The 20,995-nt window shown below is 51.2% G+C and overlaps 1 protein-coding gene across 2 annotated transcripts in view; it reads left to right on the forward strand.

Moving 5' to 3' along the window:
- GNGT1 (G protein subunit gamma transducin 1) overlaps nt 1-20,995 on the forward strand; it is a 99,668-nt gene that overhangs the window by 26,578 nt on the left and 52,095 nt on the right. The window lies entirely within an intron of this gene.

Below are 20,995 nucleotides of genomic sequence, written 5' to 3' on the forward strand. Positions count from 1 at the left end.
GCATCATTCCTGACATGTTAGAACCAGACTATTCAAAATGTTGGCAGTGACACCATAATGTTTTATATTACAAAGTATTATTGGAGAAAAACAGGTTATTCCTATGCAGAAACAAGTAGCAATATGCCTGTGATACGTGCCAAGATACCAAGGAAAGAAATAAAAAAATAACACAGGTTTTTTATTCTTTCCTTCAAGAAAACAATATAATGTCCAGACAGTAACAGTTTGATGTCTCATGTATCTAACCCCAAACTCTTTAACACAAGCACAGTCTTCGTAATATCTGTTAGGGCCAGGTGGACGGGCAGACCCAGGAGGTGGATCCACTGGGCCGAACACCTCACTGAAGGCAAGGGGTCCGGTAGCCGGAGCACTACAGGTAGCAGGACAGTCCGTTCAAAGGAGTGGAGTGTAGAAGTCCCTGGGACCACGGAGTCACCGAAGGTAGTCCGGATGATGGAGCTCAGGTTCGGAGGCCGAGATGTTGTCAGGCAGAGTCCGGAACCGACGGAGCGAGAAGACGGGTCACCACAGGGATCAGAGATGGTATGGACTGACGGGATGGCGGACAGTCACCGTTCGGGGTTCGGGAATCGTCAGGACCGGATGGCGAGGCAGGAGCGGCTCTAGGAGAAAGATAGGTAAGTATACCGCAAGACACAAGGAGACCTGACTCCTAGCTTAGCAAAACACGAAGAACAGGCCCCGCCCACTTGGAAAGGATTCCCCTATATACCCTGTACCTGATTCTTCAATATCCTGTTGGAGGACACTGGCTCTTTAAGAGAGGGTCAATGACCGCGCGCGCGCCCTAATGCGCATGCGCGAGGCCCGGGTGCCAGAAGCCAGAGCAGGGAGCGGTGGACAGGAGGCAGGAGAGCCGGGCTGGGGCCGAGTTGCCGACGGGCGCCGGGAGCGGGGACCGGGCTGCCTGGGGACCGCAGGCGATGGAGCAGGAAGGCTGTGGAGCAGGGGACCGGGAAGCCTGGCACGGGAGCGGCGGAGCGCGACCTGAGAGCGGGGAAGCGTGGCAGGGGAGCCGGTAAGCAAGGCAGGGGAGCCGGGGAGCCTAGCAGTGGAGCCGGGGAGCGTGACAATATCATAGTGGCCTCAACATAGTAATAGATGATAACTCAGTAGCCTACAGCCAGTTTAATAATAGGCCAAAAATTATCCCTCTAAAATATTTGTGATCAAGTATATTGCTCTTTCCTGAACTCTGACCCAAACTGACAGTGTCACTGTCAGAAGTAACATCATCCTGCTGCGACTGAGACTAGGATTGTGCTATATATTCCATAACTCCTTCTGCTTCCTTCCCACTAATATACCTGCTATAAGCAAATGAGACCTATTGTGACTTGTGTTTGGTAGTACTTTTACCCGGACGGCTGGTGCCAGTGGTGATTGTGGTGCTTCCGCTGCTGCTAGCGGCTCACTCATTCTTAGCCATGGTATTTTTTTTCTTTACACTACCCTGCTGTTGCCATGATCACTTTTTCGTATACAATACATTTTGTAAAACACTTTGATGAAGGCAAGGAACACATGGCGATATGTCTGACGCGACTGCAATTCTCAGAAAAGTTGCCTAACAAAAACATTTGTGCAACGTGTCGGCAACTAGCTGTTGTACGACTATTTTAGAGCTGATATTTTCACAGTCTGATACGACTTGCATTGAAGTCAATGGCAAGTGCGTTGTGACTGGTGACCAGTGAAAATCCAAAATATTTGGAAGCATTTACAATTCTGCATTGCAGTTGCAAGGTTGTTGCAGGTCACAATTTGGTGCCATAGGAAATCATTAGATTCAACATCACAATGCGGCACTGCGACTTTTTCATCCAAATGTAATGATGGTCATTATGGCTAAATAGTTCAATTATATTTTCATCAGACCACAGGACATGTCTCCAAAAATTAAGGTCTTTGTCCCTGTGTGCATTTGCAAACATTAATCTGGCTTTTTATGTTTCTTTTTGGCTTCTTCCTGCCTTATTGATATAGTAGTTGTTTCACTGTGGATAATCACACAAGCTTACCAGCTTCCGCCAGCATCTTCACAAGGTCTTTTGTGACTTTTGCAACCCCAATTATTCCCTACTTGCCAAAAAGAGCATAACAAAATCTACTTGCTAGGTAAGTACACATACAGAAAGCAAAATGTGTCCGCAGATGTGTTGGCGTGTGTGGTTGTTAAATTTGCCATAACGACTAAGCAACACTGGCAGGAGACAGCTGGCAGGAAGCGTAGGATATAGTACAACTTGTGAATTGGCAGTTGTGTTTTTTGTTGTCGCCAAATACCTTCTGCCAATGCTGCCCAATTATTATGCTGCCGTGGCTGGCACGGGCTTCAGCTGAGACCTAACACTGAGAATATTTTCATAAATAATCAGGATAAACTTCACAATTTATCAACTTTGTGTGTGAAGTGCACGGCGCATTATCAAATGATGTAATGTGCAAAAACTAGTGGAACATTAGAATTGTAGAGTAACTAATCATCGTCCACTACAATCTTCTCTTAGTACGTCACCAGCCCGGTTTTGAATGACTCCCAAGAACATTTTGATCACCTGTAAAATTCCTCCCTCTTAAGAGTTTGCCCTTTTTTGTTCTGAATTGACCTAAAGTGGTATCGGTTTGTAATAAATGGAATAGTCATGAGCTGGAATATCCTGAATTACGGACATAGATGCCAGCATTTCTCTTTTTGTAATCACGCTAAAATTTCAGATTCAATTGCTAATTTGATAAATATGGAACAACATACAATCTTTTTCTTGAGGTCCCTACTAGAGATGAGCGAACTTGATAGAATAAATTTACAAATCTTAAATTCGGCACAAGCCTTGCCCATTCAGAATCGGATTCCAGAACACTTTTCTCAAAATCGGCAAAAATGACATTTTTGTGTACTCACCGTAAAATGTCTTCCTTGGAGCCTTTCATTGGGGGACACAGACAGTGGGTATTATGATGTCTCCAGGGAGGCGTGACACTAGATTTGAAAAAAGTGTTAGCTCTTCCTCCCACAGCATATAACCCCAGCTAGGCGGGAAACTAGCTCAGTTTGGTATAAAAGCAGTAGGAGAAGGACAACCAAAACCACAAGGGCAGGAGCTGTGTCCCCCAATGAAAGGCTCCAAGGAAGACATTTTACGGTGAGTACACAAAAATGTAATTTCCTTTCTCGCCTTTTCATTGGGGGACACAGACAGTGGGACGTCCCAAAGCAGTCCCTGGGTGGGAACTGAACTATTAACAGTGTATAACATCAGACTAAGAGCTGACTAACAACTGCAACTGCAGTGAACACATATCAAACACTGTCAGAAAACCGAGCAGTGGCCACTTATAAATGGGCCACTGCCGCCTGAAGGACTTGTCTTCCAAGAGCAGCATCCGCGGAAGCATGCGTATGCACTCTGTAGAATTTTGTAAACGTGTGCACACTGGACCAGGTAGCGGCCCTGCAGAGTTGGGTCGCCGAAGCCTGATGGCGGATAGCCCAGGAAGCACCCACTGCTTGCGTAGAGTGGGCCCGCACAGATGGAGGAGGAACAAAACCTCGTGCTTTGTAAGCCTCACAGATGGCAGTCCTGATCCATCGAGAAATCGTGGATTTAGAAGCCTGGTTGCCCTTTTTGTGTCCTTCTGAGAGGACGAAGAGGGCATCAGACTTGCGCAACGGCGCTGTTCTGGAGATGTAGATCCGCAGAGCCCTGACAAGATCTAGAGTGTGAAGGACTTTTTCAAAGGAGTGGACCGGGGCCGGGCAGAATGACGGCAACACAATGTCCTCGTTTAAGTGGAAAGAAGATACGACCTTGGGAAGAAAGGCGGGGGAAGGCCGAAGGACCACCTTATCATGATGGAATATCAGGTAAGGTGAACGACAGGAAAGAGCCGCAAGTTCGGACACTCGCCTGATAGAGGTAATGGCGACTAAAAAGGCAACCTTCCAAGACAGTCGTTGAAGAGAGATTTCTCTCAGAGGTTCGAAGGGAGGAAGCTGAAGAGCTCCGAGAACCAGATTCAGATCCCAGGGATCTAAGGGGTGGCAATAAGAAGGGACCAAATGCGCTACCCCTTGAAGAAAGGAGCGGACCTGAGGACGAGAAGCCAGCTGCTTCTGGAAGAATATTGACAAGGCAGAAACTTGTCCTTTAAGGGTACTGAGAGCCAGTCCCGAGTCCAGACCGTCTTGCAGAAAGGCAAGAACATTAGGGATTGAAAAGGCAAGGGGCGACCGATTATGACGGTCACAGCAGGAAAGATTGGTCTTCCAGGTCCTGTGATAAATGCTGGCGGAGGAGGGCTTCCAAGCATTAAGTATGGTATGAACTACCTTAGAAGAAAGACCTGACTTGGCTAGAATCAAGGATTCAAGTGCCACGCCGTCAAATGCAGCTGTGCTGTATTCTGGTGGAATATTGGACCTTGCGACACAAGATCCGGGCGGTCGGGAAGACGTCAGGGAGTGTCGCCGAGAAGTTGGAGAAGCTCTGGGCACCAGGCTCTTCTGGGCCAATCCGGGGCCACGAGGATCACCGGGATTCCCTCAACTTTGATTTTCTTGACTACTCTCGGAATGAGAGGAAACGGAGGGAAGATGTAGGATAGGCGAAACTACGCCTACGGAGAGACTAGGGCGTCGGAGCCGATCGCTAGCGGGTTTCTCGACCGGGGTATGAAGGGATGTATTTTGGCGTTCATCCGAGACGCCATGAGGTCCACATCTGGGAGTCCCCAACGAAGAGTGATCTGATGGAACACTTTGTCGTGGAGGGACCATTCCCCTGCCGCTAGACCCTGCCTGCTGAGAAAGTCTGCGGCCCAGTTATCTACCCCCGGAATATGGACAGCTGAAAGAATGGGGATGTGCTTCTCTGCCCAAAGAAGAATCCTGGACACTTCTTTCATCGCTGCCTTGCTGCGAGTTCCTCCCTGACGGTTGATGTAAGCCACAGCCGTGGCATTGTCTGACTGGATCCGAACAGGGAGGCCCAATAGTAAGGGCTGAAAGTTCTGAGGGCCAAAAATATGGCTCTGATCTCTAGAACATTGATGTGCAGGGAGTGCTCGGAAGGAGATCAGCGTCCGTGAACAGTGTGGTGGAGAAACACCGCCCCCCAGCCTATCAGGCTGGCATCCGTTGTGACTACTTGCCAGTGGACAGGGCGGAAGGATTTCCCTTGAGTTAGGGATGAGACTTGAGTCCACCAGACGAGGGAGCTGAGCGCAGTCCGAGATAGACGGACTGACCGGTCTAGAGAAGCTGGATTCTTGTCCCAGGAGGATAGAAGATCCAGTTGTAGAGGGCGCAGATGGAATTTGGCAAAGGACACGACTTCTATGACTGCCACCATCTTGCCTAACACTCTCATTCCATTCCGAAGGGATGTGTAACGGCGAGAGCGGAGGGATTGGGCGGCCCGGATCAGGGAAGACCTCATGTCTTCTGGAAGAAAAACCCGGGACTGAGCCGTGTCTATCAGCATACCTAAAAAGGTGATACGCTGATGAGGAATGAGGGATGACTTATTGAAGTTGATAAGCCACCCTAGCCTTGACAGCGTGTCTAGGCAAATCTGCACGCTTTCTGAGCAAACTTGAAGAGAGCTCCCTTTGACAAGAAGGTCGTCCAAATAGGGAACGACCAGGACGCCTCTGGGGTGTAAAATGGACATGACGGCCGCCATGACCTTTGTGAAGACCCGAGGCGCGGTGGGCAGCCCAAAGGGGAAGGCCCTGGATTGGAAATGACGGTGTCCTATGGCAAAACGAAGGAACCGTTGATGAGATACACATATGGGAATGTGTAAATAAGCATCTTGAACGTCTATGGAAGCTAGAAATTCTCCCGATTCCATGGCGGCTAGCACTGCTCTCAATGATTCCATTTGGAAGGTCCGAATCCGTACGAATCTGTTCAGCCTTTTGAGGGCCAAGATAGGGCGGACAGAGCTATCTTTTTTGGGAATGACAAAAAGGTTTGAATAGAAACCTTTGCCGCGCTGTTCCAGGGGCACTGGAATGATAACATTTGCTTTCTGTAAAGAGGCTATGGCCTGAAATAAGGCCTGGCTTTGCGTTTTGGACTTTGGAAGACGAGAACGCAGAAACCTGTTGGCCGGCAGTGAATGGAAATCGATCTTGTAACCCGAGGTGACGATTTCTCGAACCCAAGCATCGTGAGTGTGGTCTAGCCAGGTATCCCGAAAAAGCAGAAGCCGCCCTCCAACAGGAGTCGGATCCGAGGGATACCTGGCGTCATGCTGAGGGGGCCTGTACAAGGCTAGGCCCTATGGGTTTAGGTTGCTTGGAGTGGGAACGCCAGGAAGAGCCCCTTGAGGGACCGGATCCTCGATTTGAGCGTTGGGACGATCCTTGGGCTGATGGTTTTTGGGGGGCAGGCCGAAAGGGCTGCCTGCGCCAAGGAGATTTTTTAAAATTCCTGGATTCAGGCCGCTTTTGTGGTAGAATGGTACGTTTACCACCCGTCGTCTCAGATATGAGTTTGTCCAAGGATTCTCCAAACAGACGAAGGCCATGGAAGGGGAGTGTGGACAGGGATTTCTTGGAGGCACTGTCCGCATTCCATATCTTTAGCCAAAGGACTCTGTTGGCAAAGACAGCATTGGCTGCCGTTAGAGCTGACAAACTAGCTGCATCTAGGAAGCCGAGAAGAAAATAATTAGAGGCTAGAGAGAACAAATCAAGGATCTCAAAAGCCTCCGGAGGAATATTACAAGAACGAAGCATCCTGCGCAGGTTCTTACTCCACACACCCACAGCTCTCGCGACCCATGTCAAGGCAAACAGGGGGCGAAGAGAGGAGCCCGAAGCCTGAAAAATAGATCTGACCGCAGAATCAACTGCGTGGTCGGACGAGTCCTTGAGAGACGCGTTGTCTGAAACAGACATGACCGTGTGTTTAGCCAGTCTGGATACTGGCGGATCCACAACGGGGGGTACTGACCAGGTCTTAACCATTTCAGATGGAAAGGGATAAGCAAATGAAGAGAAGGGTTTTTTATTAAACCTTCTATCAGGGTGATCCCACTGTTTAGATATAATTTGACGAAAAACCGGATCCTGTGCAAAGGACTTAGGAGGATTCTTGGCCCGCTTGATTGCCGACTGAGAAGTCGGGTCCGGAGGCTGATCAGAAATCGACAGAGAGTGATTGACAGCCGAAATTAGTGTGTCTTCTATATGCCTAGACTTAGAAAGGACATCTGAATCAGAGTTTTGAGAATCGTGACTACTAAAAGTCACGGAACCTCGGTCAGACTGACCATCGTCTGAGTCGGATGAGGCGTAGAGGGCGCCTTTTGGAAACAGCCTTTTTACGTTCTGGGGAAGAGGGACCAGACAAAGCAGGCTGGCTCCTCTGAGGGAGCTGAGCCGGGGGAAGGCTGTGGTAGCCTGTGGAAGGCTGGGATATCTGAGCGGCAAGGTCTTCTATCATTTTAGACATTAGAAGAGCTCATGCAGGCATTACGTCATCAGACGGGGTGCTGCCTGGCCGGTGGCCGGAGCAGAATCCAAAGACTGCACGGCATCCTGGTCCGGCAGCGGGGTCTGTTGTGACACGGTAGTAGGGGCATCGCAGCCCCGGCATAGTGGATAGCTTCGGCCATTAGAAAACGAGCGTCCACAGGTGGTACAGGCATAGTACAGGTCCGTAGAGGACGCCTGGGAAGGTTTATCACCCTTGCGGTTACACATGTCAGCAATAGAGTCCTACAGCCCTATAGGGATAGAGTTATGCCGCTGTTATATGAGTGAGGAGCCACTAGCAGTATTATAAAGTGACTGCTATGCACAGCCGGTATATACCGATAGCAAAATGGCATATACTGTCAAACAGTTGGCATATATCTGCAGGCAGAGCCAGTATATACCGCTAATAGCTGATATTCACCACTAACCAGCAGGCACACACAGCTAGAGAGACAGCGATATACCGCTGAGCAGAGCGGTATATAGCGTTACAGAAGTGCAGAGCCAAGGAGGCGATCTCACCCGTGTCTGCTCCCCATGTTGAAAATGGCGTCCAGCGTTCCTGGCAGCCTGGAGAAGAGAGACGGCCCCCGGAGACTGATTGGTCCCAGGGCTGGGACTAAACATGACGGCCAATCAGAAGGAGAGCCGCTGTGACTGAGGGAGCGGCTTCCACAGCAGTGAGAGGGGGCGTTGCTAGAATGCAGGCTGACGCCGGGGGCTAAATTAATGAGGCTCCCCAGGATCACGGCCTGCATCGCCCCACCAGCACCTTTCCAGGCGGCAGTTTGGAATTAGGGGACAGAGAACTCGTCGTCTCCCTACCTGCTCCTGGCTCCGTCTGAAGACGCGTCGGTCCGGGGATGCGGGGATCTCGGGGATGCATCTTTGGCTCAAGGCTGAAGCAGGTCCTCGGCTCTGCTTAGCCCTCTGGAGCTACCTTGGTGTGAGGTGCTTCCAGGGAGCCTGGAGGGGTACACAGACCCGACCACTTGGGCGCGAGGGAAGACTGACGGCTTGTGCACGCCAGGTTTCCTCTTCCCATCCGCGGGTGGAACGAGGGTGGCAAGGCACCCTGGTATTGCCCCATAATCAAAAATAGAACGAATAAAAAAAAACAAAATAAAAAATTGGGATGTATGGCTCAGCATTGTGCTTGGTGATGTATGGCTCGATATTGTGCTTGGTGATGTACGGTTCGGCATTATGCTTGGTCATGTACAGCTCGGCATTGTGCTTGATGATGTAAGGCTCGGCATTGTACTTGGTGATGTAAGGCTTGGCACTGTGCTTGGTGATGTACGGCTCAGCATTGTGCTTGGTGATGTACGGCTCGGCATTGTGCTTGGTGATGTACGGCTCGGCATTGTTCTTGGTGATGTACGGCTGCTGCAGCTGCTTGGCCATGCAGCTCCCGGCAGGCGCAGTGTTTTTTGCTAATGTGACCAGAGGAGGTCTGGACTCTGCAGTTATGGGGTCAGCAGAGCGATGGTGACTTTTCTGCCCTCTGCTCCTCAGCACTCGGCCCCCTGCTCTGTAATGTTATGGGGTCTCCACTTTGTGGCTGAATTGCTGTGGTTGCTTCCACGTTTATTTAATACCACTTCCAGGTGACGGGGAAGATTCAGGAGGAAGAAACTTCATGAACGGTCATGTTACACCGGGGAAAATGGGTCAAACGAAAGAACGAAATTCAGTCACTAGGATGTGGTCAATGCTTTTGCCTCTATTTTCTAAGTTTGAAATTAGAGTAACATACATACCAAAGTTAAAGAGTAACTAAACCTTTCACACTTTTTTTTATTTTTGTGTCATTTAATTTGCAAGAAGATGAGTTGGGGTCTGGATCCTGAGACCCTTCCCACTTACTCGGAGAAGTGCACATCTCAGGCAGAAGATGAGCGCAGCTCCTGAGTGCACCGAGCAGAGTGCAGATTAAAAAAAAAATCAGGGTGCACACAAATGAAAATGGGAGCCATGTTTGTAAATCTGTAGGGTGTCCTGGGGTACAATGCTGACTCCTTGGTTATTAGTCATGCATTCACTAACCCAGTGGTAGGAGACCACCTATCTAACGTATAGGACTGTGGGTTTATACAAAATCTCCCACCAATGACACATCACACATAAGATAATATCCCACAATTAATATTGAGATATCCATCAGCAGACCTGGCTGTAATGTGCGGTGCCTGTGCCCAACGACATACAGTAACATGTGCTGCCCAGGTGGGCTCAGGGCAGATATGGGAACCGTCCCAGCCAGTGACTCAGGGGACAGATGTAAAATAGGATCTCATAACAAGGAGTCAGTAACCCGACAGTGATCCCAATATAATCCTCGTCCAGAAGCCACAAACAGCTGGAATGCTGAGACGGATAATAAAAAGAGTGATGTGTCAGCAAATAATGCACAAAAGAAGCGCGTCATCCCAAGACGGCCAAAGTGAAGTTTTGGTGGAGACTCCATGAGCCATGGACGGGGGTAGAAAAACTCCTGTGAACATCAAGTGGTAAATTTTGGACTATACAGTTTATTCATTTTGCCTGAAGTATTCCTTTAAAGCGCACCAATCACCAGGATTTTCCTATATAACCTAAAGCCAATGCTATACTGGCACTATCAGTCCGATTCTATACATACAGTGCTATACTGGCACTATCAGGCCGATTCTATACATACAGTGCTATACTGGCACTATCAGGCTGATTCTATACATACAGTGCTATACTGGCACTATCAGGCCGATTCTATACATACAGTGCTATACTGGCACTATCAGGCTGATTCTATACATACAGTGCTATACTGGCACTATCAGGCTGATTCTATACATACAGTGCTATTGACTCGCCCACCCCAGGGCTATGGGACACCCGGTGCCGGGCCGGACTAGTCCGGTGGTAGTCAGTGGTGGCTGGGCCCGGCTCCGTGGCCCTCGTGGGGGTCAGTGGATAAATGTGGCTGATGACTTTAAGTTTGTGTTCGTGACGCCACCTGTGGTATGCGGCTAATAAGCCGCCGCTGCTGTGTAAGGCCTCCGGGGTGATGAAGTGGCAGCAATGGTGGTACTGCTCCCCACAGGTGGAGCGGTGCCCCGGGACACGGTTGGTGCTTGGGAAAGTCTATGGGGTTGTGTGACTAACACGGTGCAGGGCCGACAAGCAATGAAAGAAACAGGCACAAACAGTAGTATCTTTACCTTCTCCTCTTTTACTCAGCAGAAGTTTAGTCCAGGGAGACCGTCACAGATGGTACAGATGATCCGGCCGGCCTGGAAGTGCCTGGGGTGATCTTTGGCCAGTTGAGTATGAGGCCTACTCCCTAATCTTTCTTTGCTGTTTTAGGACACTGCACTTTGGGTTAGCAATTGCCCTCTTGCTGCTGGGACCGGTGGTTCGCCCCTTTTTCTGTGGGGTAGACTGCGCAGGCCCTCTCTGGTGCTTCTCTGCTGGAGTCCACACCGGGCCCTTGGATTGCAGCTGTTCTTTCAGGTTGCTTCTGGGCCAGGGGCTTGCAGCTCTCCTGCCCTCCGGATTCGGCTACCAGGGACGGATTTTATACCCTGGCAACCACAGACTCCGATGTCCGAGTCTCCTCTGTGCCTCTCTGCACTTCTTGCTTCACTGGGCCAAGCTCTTCCTGCTCTAGGCCCCAGTTCTACAAGGCAGCACTACTCTGCGTCTGTCCTCTTTCACTCCTGTCTACAGACTAACCACTACTTCCTCCCTCCAGCCAGACTTAAGGAATCCTCCCTGAAATTCCAGGTTCAGAGCTCCCTCTGCTGGCCGGAGGGAGAACTGTGTTGGGTGTTAACTTACTGGCCAATAGATCTCCCAATTACCTCCAGGCTCAGCATTAACCCTTTGGGAGGGCAAGGCTGTTGTGGCGACCAGGTCCTGGGGCGCCACACTCCCCCTTAGTTAAATTCAGTACTCCCGGACTGTAGAAACAAACATGACATGTTAGAACATTTCATCCCATTATGGGAGGCGCATTACTTGAACGTTACAAACTTAAACATTACTATAAGAGTCCAGTGTGGCTCCCTGCCGGGTGTCCATTACACTGCTCCATGGGGGACCCGCCGCGATCAAACCCCCAACGTAGGCTCTGGGCGTGCGTCAGAGCATTGATGACCCCACTCTATGCACGCCGGACGGGTTTTTCTTCAGGGGTGTTGAGCACACTGGTGCTAACTATGAACAATTTAGGTGTTGGCCACCCATAGTCCAGTGGCCCAATTGTCCATTTTCGCAATCAAAGAAAAAGAAAAACATTTTGTACACAACATTACAGACATTTCGCATAACTATTTACATTCTAATAAGTACTCCTTCTTTTTCCCTTATACAGTTGACTCTCTATACCTTGGAGGGGGTTGTCCCCGAGTGCTGCGTTGAGACCTGCGTAGCTCTGGTGTTTGCCCCTGACTACTTGGTGTGTCTTCTACCTCAGCACTACAGGTAGGCCTAACCCCGATAGGTAAGCGTGATGATTGCCTATGTGGTCTAAGAGTCGCCAAGGGTATGACAGGTTCACCACTGACGGGGGGTTGATCCTCCTGTTCCACTGCTGGCGTGTCATCTCGTGTTGGAGCGGACGGTTCTTTAGGTGGATCCGGAACCTCTTCTGTTTCTGGCTCGACCAACTGCGGAAACGTCAAAACTGGTACCACTATGGCATTGTTTATTCGGGTCCAAGTTTTGGGGAATTTTCCAAGGATTGTTTGGATCATCTCCCCCTCTTTCTCTTGACTTTGGGGACTTCCTTGTACTTCTTCCATTTCTCTTTGCATTCTGCACCATTCAGGGCACGCTTTCAGGCGGTCTCGAGAGACTGCTTGATAGGTCTTGCCTTCATCCTTGCTTATGAGGCATACCTTACTGTTGTCAAAGTTGGAGGGGATAATGGTGTAGGGCTCGTTTTCCCACTGATCATCCAATTTATGCATCCTCCGCTTCTTCTTGAGGACTTGTTCTCCAGGTGCTAAGGGAGTTGCTGGGGCTGTTTGATTGTAATGCTGCTCTTGTCTCGTTCTTGCTTGAGACAGGGCCCTCTCTATTCATTCCTGGACCTTACGGTACCGCTGCTGCCGCTCTGTATCCCAATCTTCCATTTCCTGAACCGCCTCAGGTGACACAGTCCCCATCTCAAAGTCTACAGGTAACTTGCCAGGTCTGGCTCGCATCAGGTAAGCAGGGCTGCAGTTGGTCGAATTTACCGGGATATGGTTGTACAAGTCTACCAGATCTGGTAGCTTTTCTGGCCATTGGTTTCTTTCTTCCAAAGGTAGAGTCTTGAGCATGTCAATAACCACATGGTTCATCTTCTCGCACAATCCATTGGTTTGGGGGTGGTACGGTGTGGTTCTGATTTTCTTACAACCGTACAGGTTACAGAACTCTTGGAACACTTCTGCCTCGAATGCAGGACCCTGATCAGTCAGTACCCTTTCAGGGTAACCGTGAGGTCGACAAAAGTAGGCCTGAAATGCTCTCGCTGCTGTTCTGGCTGTCTGGTCCTTCACGGGCACTACTACCAGGAAACGTGAGTAATGGTCCACAATGGTGAGGGCGTACACATAGCCATGATCGGCTTGGTGTTAACTTCACGTGGTCCAGGGCCACCAACTCCAGGGGCTGCTTCGTGACAATTGGCTGTAGGGGAGACCTTTGGCTGGCATCATCTTTCCGCCTCAGGTTACATGGACCACAGTCTCGGCACCACTTCTCGATCATCTTTCTCATGTGCACCCAGTAGAACCGTTCGCGGAGTAGGGCCTCCAACTTCTTCCACCCGAAGTGTTCTGCGTTATCATGATAAGCTGCTAGGACCATTGGAGCATCCCTCTGTGGGACCACTATCTGCCAGACGAGTTCATTCGTTCGCCAGTTGACATATCTCTTGCAGAGCTTGCCTTGGTATGTGAACAGTCGTCCCCTCTCCTTCCACAGCTGCTGGGCTTCTTCTGGAGCATCTGGGCCAAGATGGGTCTCAGCTTGTGCTAGCTTCTCTTTGACCAATCGCACGGCCGGGTCACCGTTCTGTGTCTCTTCCCAATTATGGTGGAGTAATGGGTTGACCGAGACCTCGTGCTGGCTCGAGCGCTTCACTCCTACAGCATGCTCACACTGGGAAACACCTTGGTGATGGAAAGCCAGTAACTCTATCTCTTCGAGTTCATCCAGGTCTTCTCCAGACTCGGGTAAGTGAGGCATTCTGGACAGCGCATCAGCATTGTTATTCTTCTTGCCAGCCCGATACTTGATGGTAAAGTCAAAGTTAGACAGCCGGGCCATCCATCGCTGTTCCAACGCACCTAACTTGGCTGTTGCCAGGTGTGTCAACGGATTGTTGTCCGTGAAGATGGTGAACTTGGCCGATGCCAGATAGTGCTTGAAGCGTTCAGTCACTGCCCAAACAATAGCGAGGAACTCCAGCTTGAAGGAACTGTAGTTTTCTGGATTCCTTTCTGTGGGCCGAAGCTTCCTACTGGCGTACGCTATCACCCTCTCTCTGCCGCCCTGTACCTGGGACAGAACTGCTCCCAGTCCCACGTTGCTGGCGTCTGTATACAGTACAAACGGTTGGCTGTAGTCAGGGTAGGCCAGAATTTCTTCTCCCGTGAGAGCCCCTTTCAGCCGGACAAAGGATGTTTCTAGTTGGCTGCTCCATTCAAATGGAGGGCTCTGCTTCTTAGCCTGCTTTGGCTGGCCCACCAGGAGATCTTGAAGGGGCGCTGCTATCTTGGTGAAACCATCAATGAACCTTCGGTAGTAGCCCACCAGTCCAAGGAACTGCCGCACCTCCTTCACTGTGGTGGGTCTTGGCCAGTCCTTGATTACAGTGACTTTCTCCAGATCAGGTGCCACACCTTCTGCTCTGACCACATGACCCAGGTACTGTACCTTTGGCTTCAAGAGGTGACATTTGGACGGCTTTATCTTCAGGCCATATTTCGACAAGGACTCAAACACTTCTGCTAAGTGCCTCAGGTGGTCTTCATAAGTCTTGGAGTAGACTATGACGTCATCCAGGTACAACAGCACGGTTTCAAAGTTGTGGTGGCCCAAGCAGCACTCCATCAACCTTTGGAATGTCCCTGGGGCGTTGCAGAGCCCGAATGGCATACAGTTGAACTCACAGAGGCCCATTGGTGTCGTGAATGCAGTCTTCTCCTTGTCCGCCTCTGCCACGGGATCCTGCCAATACCCACTGGTGAGATCCAAGGTGGAGAAATAGTTAGCTGACTTTAAGGCTGTTAGTGACTCCTCTATTCTGGGCAGTGGATAAGCATCTTTATGTGTAATGCGGTTAATTTGCCTGTAATCTACACACATTCTCATTGTACCATCTTTTTTCTTTACAAGCATTAGTGGAGCTGCCCAGGGGCTACAACTATCTCTGATAACCCCAGCCTCCTTCATTTCCCGTAACATTTCCTTGGCACGCTGATACTGTGTGGGGGGTACAGGGCGGTATCTCTCTTTAATGGGATGATGATCACCCGTGGGGATTTGATGTTTAACCCCTTTCACCTGCCCAAAATCTAGGGGGTGTTTGCTGAAGACCCGCTCGTACTCCTGTACCACCCGGTAAACCCCATGCTTTTGGTGCGAGGGGGTGGAGTCGGTGCCTACATGTAATTTTTGGCACCAGTCTTCCAGCTGCCCCTTGGAGCCATTGTCTTCCGCCTGATCGGACGGAATCAAGGGTTCCACTGCTTTGATGGTATTGTTGCTGACAGTGTACAGTTTTGCTACAGTGGCGTACCGGGGCAATTTGGCCTCCTCCTCCCCACAATTCAAGACACGGACGGGCACTCTCCCCTTGCGGACGTCTGCTACCCCTCTGGCTACCAGGACGCCAGGCCTACTGTCTGAATACACCGGTTCTACCAAGGCATGGTAATCCTGACCCTTGAGGCCTATTGCTGCCCGACACCATATCAACATTTCACTTCTTGGGGGTATTGCAATGGGGAGGGGGTCACTTACCCTCACACTGCCAATTTCTCCTCCGGCCAGCTCTACCTGCTGCCTCCTCATCAGGGCTCTGATCTCCCTTTGTAGGGCACGCTGCTGCCCGGAGCTGGCGGTTTCAGACGCCTGTTGCAACAAAATTATCACTTCGGCAATACAATTTTCTATCACATTTGTACCAATGGTTAGCAGTGGGTCAGATTCTTTGCGATCAATATCTACAATTATCATCCCCTGACATGGCAATTCCACCCGCCCCACTTTAATGGTTACTTCTTTGTACCCAATTTGAGGTAAGGGCTGACCATTACTGGCCACAATTGTTAAATCATCATCTGGGCCATGGTTAATGTCTGAATCAGCCCAATATCTTTTGTACAGTTTATAGGGGATGGTCGTTACCTGGGACCCCGTATCCAGGAGGGCATTCAAAGGGATCCCATCCAGCACAATAGGAAGGACCGGGCGTCCTCCCACATATTTGCTGCGGCTGGGGGTTGAGCCGGGCTTCCTTACACCTGGGGGTCGGCTCCTGGCCCCAGGCTCGGCCCATTTAAAGGACAGCGTCGTGCAATGTGGCCCGCCTGGCTGCAGCGGCGGCAGATCGGTTGTCCTGTTGAATCATACCGGTCTGTGTCTCTGCCTCGGGTCGGCGGAATCCTCCTCTGTCGCATCCATGGGACGTCATCTGGGCTGGAGGCCAACTCGATTCTTGCAGGCGATGGGGTCACTTGTAGGGACTGCACGGTCTTGGCAAGGGCAGCTACAGTCTTGGTCAGCTCCTGGAACTGCTGTCTGAGCTCTGCAGTGGGATCCTTATCCAGGGACTGCGCCTCAGCCCCTGCAGCGGCTCGTGTTGTAGGCACCACCCCGGGGTACGTGATAGCAAGAGGCCGGAGGGGTACTGGGTCATTCGGTGTAGATTCTCTCAGTACCCGGATGGCCTGGTCCTTAAACTTTGCAAAGTCCAGAGCAGGGTTCTGCAGGACCAGGATACGCAGCTGGGTCCTGTGGGCATCTGACAGGAGCCCCTCTATGAACTGCTCAGTTAGGAGTTTGTCTCCTTCACGTACACTCTCTGGGTCCACCTGTTTAACTGCTTTCAGGGCCTCCTGCAAGTTTAAGGCATAGTCCCTTATGCTGTCTGTGGCCCGCTGCTTGCACCCAAAGAATCTCATCTTTATCTCTGCTGCGGTGCGGGTGTCAAAAGTACTCTTTAGCTTGGCCAGTATCTGGGTTACTGTCCCTTTATCTGTATCAGGCCAGGACTTCACTTCACGCTGGGCTGCGCCGGCTAGCTGTCCCATTAATATGCCCACCTTCTGGCTCTCAGTCAGCGGATACACCCGGAATAAGCTGTGCAGGCTTTCTCTGAAGTCGCTCAAGGTATGGGACTCCCCGGAGTACTGCGGCAGCCATTCTGCTCCCGGGATGTACGGCATGGTGATCGGCATTACCGGCGCTACAGTGGGGGCTGGGGCGACGGCGACCGGGATTGCTTCGGCCGGTGCTGCGGCGCCTTGGGCGATGGCAGCCACCTGCTCTCCCTCTGAGTCGGACATCTTCCTCCCCCTTAGTGAACCTTACCAGGCTCTGTTCATTTTTCAAATTTCCTTCTGGGTCGCGCGGGGTTAACAGCGCTCTGCTCTGATGGCGCGCTCCCTTCGCGCTCTTTGTCAGGCACGCCCCCTTCTTCCTGCGCTCTGCGAGGCTAATGGCGGCGGCAGTTTACAGCCAGTACACAGTCTTTTAAGCACAATTCCTGCAGGCGCACAGTACCCGGTGGGACCGGGCACGAAATCCTGTTCGTGACGCCAAAAGTTGACTCTCCCACCCCAGGGCTATGGGACACCCGGTGCCGGGCCGGACTAGTCCGGTGGTAGTCAGTGGTGGCTGGGCCCGGCTCCGTGGCCCTGGTGGGGGTCAGTGGATAAATGTGGCTGATGACTTTAAGTTTGTGTTCGTGACGCCACCTGTGGTATGCGGCTAATAAGCCGCCGCTGCTGTGTAAGGCCTCCGGGGTGATGAAGTGGCAGCAATGGTGGTACTGCTCCCCACAGGTGGAGCGGTGCCCCGGGACACGGTTGGTGCTTGGGAAAGTCTATGGGATTGTGTGACTAACACGGTGCAGGGCCGACAAGCAATGAAAGAAACAGGCACAAACAGTAGTCTCTTTACCTTCTCCTCTTTTACTCGGCAGAAGTTTAGTCCAGGGAGACCGTCACAGATGGTAAAGATGGTCCGGCCGGCCTGGAAGTGCCTGGGGTGATCTTTGGCCAGTTGAGTATGAGGCCTACTCCCTAATCTTTCTTTGCTGTTTTAGGACACTGCACTTTGGGTTAGCAATTGCCCTCTTGCTGCTGGGACCGGTGGTTCGCCCCTTTTTCTGTGGGGTAGACTGCGCAGGCCCTCTCTGGTGCTTCTCTGCTGGAGTCCACACCGGGCCCTTGGATTGCAGCTGTTCTTTCAGGTTGCTTCTGGGCCAGGGGCTTGCAGCTCTCCTGCCCTCCGGATTCGGCTACCAGGGACGGATTTTATACCCTGGCAACCACAGACTCCGATGTCCGAGTCTCCTCTGTGCCTCTCTGCACTTCTTGCTTCACTGGGCCAAGCTCTTCCTGCTCTAGGCCCCAGTTCTACAAGTCAGCACTACTCTGCGTCTGTCCTCTTTCACTCTTGTCTACAGACTAACCACTACTTCCTCCCTCCAGCCAGACTTAAGGAATCCTCCCTGAAATTCCAGGTTCAGAGCTCCCTCTGCTGGCCGGAGGGAGAACTGTGTTGGGTGTTAACTTACTGGCCAATAGATCTCCCAATTACCTCCAGGCTCAGCATTAACCCTTTGGGAGGGCAATGCTGTTGTGGCGACCAGGTCCTGGGGCGCCACACTATACTGGCACTATCAGGCTGATTCTATACATACAGTGCTATACTGGCACTATCAGGCTGATTCTATACATACAGTGCTATACTGGCACTATCAGGCTGATTCTATACATACAGTGCTATACTGGCACTATCAGGCTGATTCTATACATAAAGTGCTATACTGGCACTATCAGGCTGATTCTATACATACAGTGCTATACTGGCACTATCAGGCTGATTCTATACATACAGTGCTATACTGGCACTATCAGGCTGATTCTATACATACAGTGCTATTGTGGCACCCCAGGGTTGCCGCAGTAACAACACAAAGGGTTAACTCCCCACACACAACACCAAGACCTCCTGGCCAGGAGGGGGAGACCAAGCTGCTTCTCTGTATATTCTGGTGGGGGGAGGAAATGGTCAGTAGTTTCAGTTTGGAAGTTCAGTGCAGAGCACTGAGGAGAAAGGATCTGCAGGTTGGAAGCTGGCTCAAGCTCACCTCAGGATCCACTGACCAATTCCAGGCCTAGCTGAGGGTCTGAGGAAAGGAGACAGATTACACAAAGGAACATTCCTGGGAGACAGAGCATTGCTGAGCTCATCCCAGTGGAGCACACAGAACGGATGCTGGATCCGAGACTGCAAGTTACATACTGCACAGTTACCACCAGAGAAGTGAAGATTCCAGATCTTTCACCTGTACCACAGACACAAGCAACAAGCGCAGAGTTCAGGAACATACTAGTAAGGACTCAAGTTGCCTGTCAGGTCGGTACCTAGGAGCAGAGCAGAGCAGAGCCAGCTGCATAGTTCACACAGCAGCAGGGCCACAGACACACAGTGCAGGCAAGGAAGCCAAAATGGCCCGGCTGGGTGGGAGAAACCCTGAACCCCTCACAGACTCCGTGGACAGTACTCTGCTGAATACCATCATCAGTAAAGGACAAAGAAACTGCAAAACCGTGAGTCTGCCTGTTTATTGTGCTCGTGTCCTGCACTCCCCCCATAGACTAACACACTGCCCCGGGGAAAAGGCTCTACCCGTGGGGAGCCGTCCCATCTGAAGCTGCTTTCCATCACCCCCGGAGGTTCTGCAGCAGCGGTGGTCATCTCTGATCACATTCCACGGGTGGCGTCACGAACATAACCCCCCTTTTTATTGTGGAACCAGGGAGCACGGACCGGGTCACGACACCGTGATCCCCTTTCCAGAAGCAACCCCTTGGCCCGGTTCTGGGTATCCCCTTAACCCCTGGCGACACAACTTTGGCGTCACGAACAGGATGCGGACTGGACCCGGCTGCAACCCGGGTGACGTGCGCCTGTAAAGACTTATTGCATCGCGTAAAAGACTTGCACTGTGAATTGTTGCAACAAAGAACGGACTTTAAACTTTGCAAAGATACCTGGAAAAATCCAAAAACATCATTGGTAAAATTTTCCAGGCGCCATCTTTAATCGCGCCATTTGCTGCTACGTGCGGGAAAACATCGCGCCTAAACTAAGACTCCGCCCACAGCTTGCAGAGGAGGTGCGTTCAGTGCTGCGACCCGAACGAAAACGCAGAAAAGTGTCCCAGGCTTGCTGTCAAGAAGACTGGTGAAATTAACTAAGGGGGCGCAAAGATGTCGCAGCAGGGAGATGCTGTTGTACCCGGCGGTGCAGCGGCACCTATCATGCCGTTCCTGATGCCGTACACCCCAGGTGCAGTGTGGCTGCCGCAGTACTCAGGTGAGCCCAACACACTTAATGACTTTATCGGAAAGCTAAAAATCTACTACAGCATGTACCCCCTGACAGAAGCTCAGCGTGTTGGTATGCTTATGGGACAGTTAACTGGCAATGCCCAGCGGGAGGCTACATCCTGGCCGGACGATGCAAAGGACACTGTAGAGCATATAATAGCTGGACTAAAAGCAGCTTTTGAATCCACTGCTGGCAGCCGGGCTAAAATGAGGTTCTTTGGATGCAAGCAAAAACCTAGAGAGAGCGCAAGAGACTTTGCCTTAAACTTACAGGAGGCGCTCAGAGCACTTAAATTAGCAGAACCTGCCTTAGCCCCTGGAGCAGATAAGCTGCTGATAGACCAATTCCTGGATGGACTCTCATCCCCTTCCCACCGGGGACAACTGAGCATGATGGTGATCCAGGATCCAGGACTAACATTTGCCCAGCTAAAGGATAGAGCCATCCGCCTCCAGCAGGTGGAGGAGCCGCAGGATATAGACTCTGTTCAACACCTTACAGTGGCACCCCAGCAGCCAGTAGTGCCGGTGACATCGGCCATGTCAGCGGCTGCTGCTAACCACCTGGAGCCGATCACTAATGAGGCTCTACATCAAAAGCTTGAAGCCCTTACAGACACTGTTGCTTCCATGGCTAGAATCGTCCAGGAGCTGCGTGGATCCAAGTCTGCACCCAAGATTGAGCTGGCGACCAGCAAGGAGGATGTCCCATGGATGAGGCCTAGGAGATACCAAGCGACGAGAGGACGACCCAGCGACCGCTACCAGCCGGATGGACAGCCCATTTGCCGCCGTTGCAATGAGCCAGGTCACTTTGCCCGTGAATGTGCTTTAAATGGGGATCCCCTGGGGAGGCGGGCCGCTCCTCA

This window comes from Anomaloglossus baeobatrachus, chromosome 6 (genome assembly GCF_048569485.1).
Source record: "Anomaloglossus baeobatrachus isolate aAnoBae1 chromosome 6, aAnoBae1.hap1, whole genome shotgun sequence".
Classification (NCBI taxonomy): Eukaryota; Metazoa; Chordata; class Amphibia; order Anura; family Aromobatidae; genus Anomaloglossus; species Anomaloglossus baeobatrachus.